This window comes from Lipotes vexillifer, unplaced genomic scaffold (assembly GCF_000442215.2).
Source record: "Lipotes vexillifer unplaced genomic scaffold, Lipotes_vexillifer_v1.1 scaffold920, whole genome shotgun sequence".
Lineage (NCBI taxonomy): Eukaryota > Metazoa > Chordata > Mammalia > Artiodactyla > Lipotidae > Lipotes > Lipotes vexillifer.
The window spans coordinates 949837-961341 of record NW_006783413.1 but is presented as its reverse complement, the minus strand read 5'-3'; positions in this window follow the sequence as shown (position 1 = coordinate 961341).

Here is an 11505-nt window from a genome sequence, read left to right as displayed (position 1 = left end):
TTTTTTGTTTTGTTTTGTCTGTTTGTTTGTTTGCTGACTTCTAGCAAAGCTCCACAAGGTTGGAAGGGGGCCTTGATGGATGCCAGGCTGGAATATCTCCTTACCCTCTGCCTGGAATTTTCCTGTACCTTTTGCATCACTGCACCCCCAATACCTAGCACACCACCTGGCACATACTAGGTGCTAGAAAATATCTGTTGAGTTAAAGAACAGGTGTCAAAAAGAGGTCCCTTCAGAGAGCTCCTGAACCCACCTCGTTGCTCAGAGACCTCCATCTCTGATATCCAAAGCAGATGTCCCTCATCTTTCGTGTCAAGCCCTAAGGACCAGAAATACTCTCACAAGTTATTTCATCAACCCCACTTCCTAACGTAGGAATCACCACCACAATAATCTTGTGGTGAATAAGCCCTGAGGGTGGGGACTCACACTTGGGAGACGGCCCCTGTACTTACTATAGAGTCCAGAGGGAAGAAACACTTTCTTCCATGTTTTGCTTGCTGTTGCCCTAACTAAATGATCAGTGGACATGACCTTTCTATTTAAGATGTGCTCCTTCCTTAAACTGTATAATGTTCATGTCTAACACCTCCCTTATTGTGCACGGGAGCATTCAGTCAGTGGAGACTAGGGAAGGTGCAGCAGGGACCTTCATCCTGTAATGGAACCACAGGAAGGGAACCAGAAGTCAGGTCCTCAAGAGCTGCCAAGGCAGAAGCCAAGCGAGAAAATCCAAACTCAGTCAACATCAGTGGTCTTGGAAGGAACAGAGCCAAAGCAAGGCAGCTTGAGGGACCAGGAGGGCCAAAAGTGAGAAGTGGAGTGAGAAGCAATCTGAAAGAAGCTGGAGTGGAAGGCCTTAGATTGATTCCTAGACTGTCCTAGTATAGGTAGGCTGAGTTTCTTTAGTAAGGCCTGAGCCTCTGGGTGAGGCCTGCAGACTGAAGATGCCCAAAGATCTTGGCCTTCTCTGTGGGAATACTCCAGCACTCGGCACAGCCCCGGCCCACAGTTAGCTACCACCAATCAACATGGAAGTAGATGAGCACTGGAGAGACGGCAGGGGGCAAGAGTGGAAGCAGGGAGACCACTTAGGAGATTACTGTGGTGGCTCAGCAGACGGCTAAGGGAAGGTGTGCCAAGAGTGGAAACAGAAGTAGATGCATCCAGGGCATCCTTTAGAAGTAGAGTCAACAATACTTTTTCTTTATGGATTAGTTGTGGGGAAATAAGGGAAAAAGAAGAATCAAGTATGACACCTAAATTTGGAGCTTGAGCAACTGGTGAATAGCAGTGCCATTTACTGAGAAAAAGATTAGAGAACAAAGAGGCTTAGACTGGGAGAAGTGAAATAGGAATTAAAGAGATTTTGACTTGAGGCTTTGTTTGGATATGTACTTGCTAAGTTTGAGACTGGTCTTAGACATCCAATCAGAGATGTCAAGTAAGCCACTGGAGATAAAGTCTGAGATTCAAAGAAATTTGGACTCACTTAATACTCCTGGAAGACATGAACTTATAGGTGGTATTTAAAACTGTTGTGCTGGAGACACCTAGCAAGAGAATGAAGAAATAAAAAGGAGTTGTCCCAGGACCAAGCTTTGGGGTACGACACGTGAAGAGATCAAGCAGAGGAGAAGCCAGGAAAGGAGACAGAGGAGTGGGCGGTGGGCAGGAGGAAAACTGGACAGTTCTGTAAAGTCACAAAGGGCAAGAGGAGAAAATGTTTCAAGAAGGAAAGAGTAATATAAGGAACTAGGTAACAACTAGTTACTAATCAGCTCTGGAGAGGAAACGTGGGGACTGAAAGGGGACAACGGGAAGAGGAAGACTTACTTTTCACTGATGCCTTTTGTACCTTTCGAATGTTGTACCGGGTGCATATATTACCTATTTGAAATACAAATAAAATAATTTAGAAGGAGGAAGAAGAACAGAAGGAAGACTGTTAGCAGATCTGAACCACTTCAGTTGAGATACTGAGCCACACTTGGTCCTAGCGGGTGGATTCAACTGAATCCTTTCCTCTGTACAATCTGCTCCTTTTCTTTCCTTCTTGTTGTTTTCATTCTTTTATCTGCTTTCACTTACTTTCAAATCTTGGAGCTGAGAAGAGGAAGCATTCAAGGAGAACTGTGCCCCAGATATTTGGAGAACTTCCCCTAATAAGCCATTTGGGTGCGAGATGTTACCCACAAGCCAAAGGGCAGCCCTTCAGGGCAGACTGGCAGCTGGACACCACAGGAGGAACACATGCGCCACACAGCAAAGGTAAGGAGATAGAGGGCACAGGTCAAGACAGAAGTGGCTGACAGAAAGAAGGAGAAAAGGAAAGGAGGAGAAATTAGATCAGTTTTGGAAACATGAGTTTGAGAAGATGGCAGAAGGGCAAGAAAAATTTGCCAAGCCCCCACCATGTGCTGGGCACTAGGAATACAGTAGTGAATAATACACACAGAGGCCAGCAGAAGTGTGGGACCACAGCCCAGGAGAGTGGCCTGGACCAGATTAGTCACTTCCCTTTTACAACCTCTTAAGGCTCCCTATCACTCTCAGGATAAAGTTCAAACTTCTAGGCCCTGCCTGATCTGGCCTCTGTTCACCCCTCCAGCTCCCTCACTCACCCCAATGCCTGCCCCACACTGAACCACTTCATTTCTCCCTTCTAAGCTTTAGCCCATGCTACTCCCACCACCTGGAATGCCCTTCCCTGCTTTCTCAACAGCAGGTCTCACTTCCTAACAGTTTCCTAAAACCAACTCCCCACCACACTACCAAGATGAGTTATCCACCTCTCCTTTGTCCTCTTAAAATACCTCCTGTATCTCACTAGTATACATCTTTTTTTTTTTTTTTTTTTTTTTTTGGCGGTACGCGGGCCTCTCACTGTTGTGGCCTCTCCCGTTGCGGAGCACAGGCTCCGGACACGCAGGCTTAGCGGCCATGGCTCACGGGCCTAGCCGCTCCGCGGCATGTGGGATCTTCCCGGACCGGGGCACGAACCCGTGTCCCCTGCATCGGCAGGTGGACTCTCAACCACTGCGCCACCAGGGAAGCCCACTAGTATACATCTTATTTACCTGTGTCCCTAGCACCCAACCCAAGGCCTGGGACAAAGCAGGTGCTCAAAAACTAAGGTCTAAAGGGAGGCCTGAACTCGTCCCCAAAGCTGAGGAACAGTGCTGCCTTCTTACGCTGGGACCGTTCAGTCCCCACCCAAGGATATCCCTGAACCCACAATAACCTCCTGTGTTGGCCAAGCCTTATGGGAAGTCAGGACGATGGGACGGGGACGAGGACGAGGCAAGCAAAGAAGACGGAGCCCTGGAGGAATGCTCTGGACAACCCAGCCATAGGCTTGATTCTAGGGAATTAACCAGAGAGCTTAAGAATCCCTACAGGCCCACATAAGATTCCAGAAGATAATCAAATTCTTAGAGGAAACACAAAGAAGATCTTGCCCCCCAAACTCTAGAACAGGCCTGACTGGAGAGCTCCGTCTCTCGTGGGGTCCACACATGGCTGCCAGTCACAGGCAAGGGGTAACTGCACCCTCTTCTCTCTAATCTCACCACACCCCAGGGATCTCTAAGGGGTAGGGCTCCAGCTTGCAGTGCCAAGTTCCCCAGGCCCCACTCTCTATATCTAGATGCAAATGGGCACGTCAAGCCTGGTTCTGACCTCTCCTAACCAGGCTTCAGCTCCCATAATCCCAGCCCAGGCCTAGGCGCCAGATTCCTCCTGCTCAGTCAGAAAGGTTGTTGGATAACTACAGCAGGGCTTCAGAAAGATTTTCTCTTCTCACAAAGAGAGTCAAGAATCAGAGCTGGGACCAGGAACAGGCTCTTTGGGATTTGGCCAAAGACCTAAGAAGACATTCCTCCTAATAGAAGAACACTTGGTTCTGATGGGAGTCAAGAACCTAGAACCCAGAGCCACTTCCGGGCAAGTTCGCAACATGCTCTCACCCAGAGGGCTCCCAGGCCTGCAGAGGAGGTTCTCCCGTACATGACTCTCAGGAAAAACTGGCCTATCACTGAGGCCTCAAGATGCTCCCTCAGCCTGAGTTCCCATCTCTGACAACAGCAGTGCCCATACAGTTGTCCCTGTGTAATTCTCAGCTCATTCAAAAGCATTATAACACCTCTGAACGCTGGGCCTCAGCAGGAGGAGGAGAGGGGAGTCTGACACAGTCCGGGGCCCCTGCCCTCAAGGAACTCACCCTGGAGAGAGATGGCCAGGTCAAATCCTCACCTGACTGGGAATTTCTGCCTCTCCCAATTCTCAGTGGCCAAACCCTACTCACTTTCTTGTTCTTCATGTCCTGTTCTTTAAATCCTGCTCAGCTCACGCTTGGCCCTTTGCCGTTACCACTGACCCCACACCCGTGGCCGTCCCACTCTGACATGGCCACCGCATCCCACCCCACCTCCCACCAGTGGACAGGAGCAAGAAACCTTCAGGTCCTCTCACAGTAATGAAGAGGTCTAGCCTGCCCAGTGCCTGGGAGTGGCAGGAAAACTCTGCAGCATTTCCTTCCCCTCCAAACTAGAATGGAGAAGCAGCCTGACCTCAACCCTACAACACTGGAGACTTTAACAAACTCTGCTCTATGAAATCACTGCCGATGTTTGGGGGAAAGAGCGTCAACAATCAGGTTGGACGCCAGGCGCCCAAAGCCGCTTCTTAACAGGAAGGGGCTTCCCTGCCCCAGAGTATTCTCTTACCATCTTTCATAAGGTGTCAGGAGCTAAAATTATGATAGAAGAGGAACGTATACTCCCAAATGGACTAACGACTGGGCTAAAGCCTACAAGAGTCTGCGGGGCTATCACCAACCAAGACGTAGAACAAGACTAGTCTTGACCCACCAGGTGACCTGCTGACCTCTAGCTATGCCCCACGCCAGCCACCCTTATGCTGTTGCCCACCCTGGCACAAGGCTGGTGTGCCAGGTAGCCCAGAGATGGAGAAGCAGCTCTGGCCCCTCCTACCCTGGACAGTATCAACCCACCTTGACAGAGATGTGGCCGTGGGTCCGGGGCAGGTGGGCAGCCAAGAACCAGTCCCCAGGTAAGGGGCTGCTGACGTTAAAGATGCCAGAGGTGCGGTTGGGCAGTGTCCAGCTGAGAGTCAGTGAGAAAACCCCAGGCACAGCCGTATCCCCTGGGAAGTGTGTGTGCAGGGGATTGATGACAGGGGGTGCCCCAGAACGGAAATACCTGGGGGACCAGAATGAAGAGAAGAGGAAAGCAGGCAATGGGGTGGGACATGGAAAACGGGGGAAAGAAAGGAGAACTGTCATTTATCGCCAGTAAAACAAGTGGATTCCCTATACCGACCCACACAACAAAGTGGTTCCAGGTCAGGGGTAAGAACATAAGGGGCAAAAGATCAGCTCGGGCGCTCAAACAGTCATACAGTAGCCAGGAATGGTCAGGAGACAGAGGTCTTGGCCCTCAGCCAGTCACACTTCAATCCGGACAAGGGTCAGGGGTCAGGGTCAGGAGGTCAGCTGACCTCCTGAACTCGCATTTTCATTTGGAAAGTGGCCTGGGGTTGGAAGCGGGGGTCAGGAGGTTAACTCAGACGCTCACACGGTCACACTTTGGTCTGGGCAGTGGTCCCCAAAGGTTCCCCCCTGCTCTTTGAAGATGATGAGGTTCCACACGGCCAGGAATGTGTCTTCGGGAACATGGAAGTGGAAGAGCTCGGTGCTGGCGAAGGAGCGGAAGGGACTCAGCTTGCGGGGTGAGCAGGTGGAGTAGTCAGTCAGGAAGAGGCCTCCTGGGGAGCAGGCGGAAGAGAAAGGAGCAAAGTAGGACAGGCCATTCCCAGCAAGCCCCAGGCACACCAAGCTGCCTCACCCACAGCACCGACTCAACAAAGGCTCTCCTCTGCTCGGAAACTGGGTCTCATGCTGCCCTCGCCATCATTTGCTTTCAACCTTACTGTGACCTTGGGAAAAATGACCTCTCTTTACAGATAAGGAAACTGAGGCTTAACGCTAGACCAAACTGAGGATTCAAACCTTGATCTGTCTAAATGCAAAACCAGGACCCTTTTGAGGACCCCCACAGCTGCCCCTCACTTAGGAGCCATTGTTCTCCTCTTACCAAGCCTAACAAAACAGCTGTGGATGGTGTACACGCGTGCGTGCGTGTACGCGTGTGTGTGTGCGTGTGTGTGTGTGTGCGTGTGCGTGTGTGCGTGTGTGTGTGTGTGTGTGCTGGCATGGACTTTTAGGCTACTGAGCAGCCTGGAACTCCACCTGTGGGCTTGGGAGTCAGCATGGAACTGTGAAACTGCCTTGTTTATTTTCTTCCCCTTTCTGTTCCCCTGTGGTCAGGAGCAATAAAAACTCTCAGAAGCTTCACAAGAGTTGTCTGTATACTGGCTCAGGGCAGCAGAGGGGAGGGGAAAATGTGGTGAGGCTGCAAGGGGCCTGCTTGGGTGGCAGAGGCAAGGACAGGAGCTGGCAGGCCACCACAAGAGCCCCAGGGAGAGGAGGAAAGGAGAGCCAGCAGGGCCTCTGGGATTCAGAAGGAGGGGCTGGGGGTGCTTCCTGGAGGGAGGCCCAGTGAGGCAGTCAACTGGTAAGCCAGTGGAATCTCAAACCACCTGGGAACATTCATATCCAGACGAGGCTGGGGTGGGAGGTGGGGAGAAAGTGGCCCTCTGTAGCCGAAATGCCAAGATACCTGATCATGGCTGTTAGGAGCAGAGCCCAGTGAGCAGGAAAGTCTGGTGTAAGCAGCTACCAAGCAAACACATAGGGACCAGGACTGCTGTAACAATGCAAAGAACCCAGCGACTCAGCTGGATAGAAGAGGGCCCCAAATGACAGGCAAAGCTCTGGGGAATCTGACTGTTTTGGAGACTTAAGACCAGCCCCAGCGAAGCCCAGAAGGATGCCCCCAGGACAGATGAGAAGGTTGGGAACTCAAGCAGCTTCAGAACAAGAGTAGGGGCAGTGGGTAGGGGAGACCTTGAAGCAGAGTTTTCAGCCCAGTAGGAAATACCCACAGGCCTTGCCTATTCTGACAGCTTCCCCCTCTGGAGATGGGAGATGTAACTCCAAAAATGAGGCATTTGAAATAACAGAGAAAGAAGCATCTGGAAAAGGAGGCTGCTGAAGGAGGGAACACGGATCAAGGTTAGCCCTACTGAATTTCAGCAACCTTGAGTCACCCTGCAGAGAGCCGTCCTATATAGGTGGAGGTCACTAGCCCTAGACTGGCCTGTGCTCTTCAAAAGCCACGGTTATACCCAAGGACTAGTCTGTGCAGTTCAGGCCACATGGTCACTCTCAACAAGGAAGACCTGCCACCTTGCAAGCTGAGCACTGCCCAGGAACCAGAGAGGCTCACAGAGCAGCACTCACAGGGCAGTGGTGATGTATCAGAGAGGGATGAAGGGAAATGAACCAAGAGATGGGGAAGAAAGATTTCCTAGGAGCCCTGGCTGTGATAACTGGGAGGCAGAAAGCTAAGAGCTGAATGGCCTGGATACTATTGTTACAGGAAAGCAGAGCACTGGAGCACCCTCTGCTGGAATTAGGGAAGGGCTCCTCCTCCTCAAAGCTGGTACCAGGTATGGGTCATCAGATGGGTCATTGCTACTGTTAGAAGAAATGCTGGCCAGGCCCCCAGTGCAGATTCTCAGAGAGCTGGTGATGAAAGCAGCCAATGACCTTTAGGAAACAATAGACAGACGTGCACAAAGAGCCCTGTGATTAAAGGAACATGGCATGGCCTGGAGAACTGGGGGACTAGTTAAGCCACCCTGAAGTGCCTAGGGGCTACAGAGGTCACAGAATAGCCTGGTGGGAAAGGGAGTAAAAAGAAGCTGCGGATGCTGCGAGGAGCCTAGAGGGCAGATGTTTGAGAAAGCGTCCACAGCCCCATTCACTCCAAGCTTTGGTTTTGGGTTTCACCAGGACCTACAGAGCTGTGTCCCAGAGGAAGCACAAGTAAGGCCCTAACCAAGCTCAGATGAACCTGCCTTGGATGCGCCAGTGCTTCCAGATGAGGCTAGAGTGATTCTCCATCACCACCTGAAACACACACACACACGCACGCACGCACGCACGCACGCATACACACGGGCTGAGGCTGGCCCTTCTAGTGACAGCACTCAGTAGAACAAAAGGCTATTTCCTGTAATGGCAAGGCATGCCTGGGTTATGCAACTGCAGTCAGACAAGCCCAAGGAAAAGACCCAAGGATTTGTTGAGACCGACTGTGCCATCATGGTCCTGTGACAGTGCTAGTCTCTCCTCAGGCGAAACCTCTCAGCACCACCAGGTCACAGAGCACCCCTGCAGGCCAGTGACTAGTAACAGCACTCAGGGCAGCCCTGACTGCTGTGGGACCTAGTCAGTGCTCATTTCCACCTTCATTATAATCCTCCCAAAGAACCTGAAACTGCTTCTGGGCAATCATGCTTTAATCCACATCTTTCAACTTTCTGCAGCTCTGTGGCTGTCAATCACCCTCCTCTCTTAGTCATCCCAGTGTCTGCTCAATGGGCTCATGAACAAAGATGCTGGGGTGGCAGGGATAGAAGCTATGAATTGGGCTTGACAGAATGGACTCCCCCTCACCCAAACTGAAAAACTGACCTGCCTTTTGCCTCTGTTGAGTGCCAGATCTGCCAGCAGCAGTAATCAACACTGAGCAGTAACCAAAACTGAGCCCCTCAAGGAATCTGGCTGGGGGCAGATGGATTACTCATGTATGTTGTGGGAGGCACCCAACACTGCCTCCAACTGGGAACTATCCACTTGGAGGTGACACTTCAGTGATCTGTCTGCAGGAGGGGCAAGAAGAGCTAAAGAGGAATATGCATGGGCCACATGTACCTCCCCCTCACGCAGTAACATAGGCACTAAGGACACACAGGCTCACATGCACACAAGAGACACGCGCCTACACTTACCAACACACAAGCATATACACACACTGCACATGCCCAGCATTCCCACAGATCCCTCAGGTACAAACACAGACGCATAAGTGCCCAGATACCAGTGTGCATCCACATAGAGCTTGCACATCTCTGCAGGGGCAGTGACCTTTGGCGTGCATTGATCTCCTCAAGCTTGTACACTGAACCAGGGCCCCAGAGCTCACTGAAACGCAGCCCCTCCACCCCCAGCTGCTCTGCTACTTGTTATTGCCAAAGACTTCCTCAGGCACATCCCCATCACCTCTAGAGTGCCACCCGCCAGAGATGGCTGGGGTTTGGGGCCATGATGACTCTTTATTATGGGGCCATCTTTACAGCACATATCCTATGGCCAGGACCCCCTCATCTTCCCACATTCCACCCATTAGGAAGCTGGGTATCTCCCTCTCCTGTCCGAGTCACTTCCTCACTGGATGGTGGCCCTGGGCTGAAAACTGACAAGTGACGATAGTTTGTGGATGAAGCCCCCTTGTGGGAAGACAGGGGAGAGGACAGGTTGTGCTCTGAGCCTTTCTGCGCTTGGATCTGTTTTCCTATTGGGCATATATTGCAATTAAAAAAAAAAAAAAAGAAACAAAAACAAAAAACACCAGTATAGGATAGGAATGAGGAAATCTTTTTCTAGCCCCACACCGCCACTGACAAGCTGTATGATCTTGGGCAAATTGATCTCTTGCTGAGCCTCAGTTTCCCCATCTGTGAAATAGTCTCTGAGTTTCAACCCTGCTTTAAGTGTCAGGAATTATTCCTAAGCAAATCAAGCTTATTTGGAATGAAACTCGTTATAAGAGGAAAACTCATTATAATGGCAACTAACCCATGTCCATGTTTTTTTTTGTTATTTGCTACACGTTATTTTCAAAACTGCTTTCTTGACCCTGTTTTAAGGCATGCCCAGTTCCTCAAAGGTTTAGGCCAGATCTTCCCACACTGGACTAGAGGCTCTCTGCTGGGGGACTATGTCTCCCCCACCAAACTTCATGAACAGGTGCAAAGCACTCAAGACTTTCTTGGAAAAGCAAGAGTCAGAGTGGAGTCCGGATGGACCCCAAGAAAGGAAACCTTGCAGTCTCTGTCAGCCACCTGCTGAGCCTCAAGCCCACAGCTACCACTCTTCTGACCCTGCCAATTCCTCTCAATTATGCACAACTTCTTATTTCTCTCCACTTCTTCCCCAGTGATCTAGTTGCCCAGGTCCCACCTCTCCTGAATCCCTCCAGTCCACCCCTCCCTGCCAGAACCCCATCCCTGCCTCGGTCTTTCCTGCTTCTGCACTCACCAGCCCCTGGGCCAAGGACAGACAACAGCAACAGCAGCAGTAAGGCTGACGGCAGCTGGAGCCCCGACCTGAGTCGAGGCTGGGAGAGGGGCAGGGTATGAAAGAGAGGGCTGGGTAGTGGGAGAGACCTGGGTAAACACAGAGATGAGGGCAAAGACTGGGATAAAGAGTTGGGCTGGGCTGGGCACTGGGACTTATGCAAGGGTAGGGGATGTGATGGAAGGAAGGACTGTGATGGGGACTGGAGGAGGGGCAGGGGTTGAGCCCCGAGCTTAAGCAAATTTTGAGAATGGGTCTGGGACAAGGGCTGGGCTGGGATTTGGGAAAGGAGGTGAAACAGGGGCAGACGCTGGGATGGGGGCCAGGCCAAGGACTGGCGTGGGGGCCTGAGCTGGGCCCCGGATCTGGGCATTCGCTGGGACCCAGGCCGTAGCTGGAACCTATGTGGAAAGCGGGGCGAGGGCGGGGTCGGGGGCCAAGGCCCGAATCGGGATAGGAAAAGGGGCCGGGACAAGGACTGGGCCATGGCCCGGGGCAGGAGCGGGGCCGGACAGGCCAGCGCGGGCGCTCGCAGAGCTGACCCGCGGCTCCGCTCCCACCCCCGGGGGGTGACCACCAGTGTCCTCGCGGGCCCGGGGCCGGGGTCGAGCCTGCCGGGGCCAGGCCGGGGACCTGGGTAGGAGTTCAGGTCCGGGCGACTCCGGGCTGCGCTGGACAGGCGATAACCAGGCCCCGCGGCGGCGGCCTCAGCCTGACGTCGTATGACGCTCCGCCCCCCGATTAGCTCGATTGGTCCTTCTCACTAAAGCCCGCCCCCGGCCCTATTCTACTGGTCTCTAACTTGGCCCTCCTGGGCTCGACGACAGACTCCGCCCTAGCTCCAGCTACCAGAGTCCCCGCCTTTCTCTCCCCAACCGCGGAGCCCAGATGCGCCCATCAGATTCTCACAGCCCCCACTGACCACCCCACAGACATCTCCTAGGAACCCTACAGAGGGCTTCATAAACCCAGACACCCACGGACGTCCCCACAGATATCTGCAGACCCTACCCAGAGACCGTCACAGAGTCTCAGAAAGATCCCGTAAAACCGCTCACAGAGATCCGGCAAAACCCCACTAAAAGAAATGACCCGGGCTTCCCTGGCGGCGCAGTGGTTGAGAGTCCGCCTGCCGATGCAGCGGTCACGGGTTCGTGCCCCGGTCTTCCACATGCCGCGGAGCGGCTGGGGCCCTGAGGCATGTCCGCTGAGCCTGC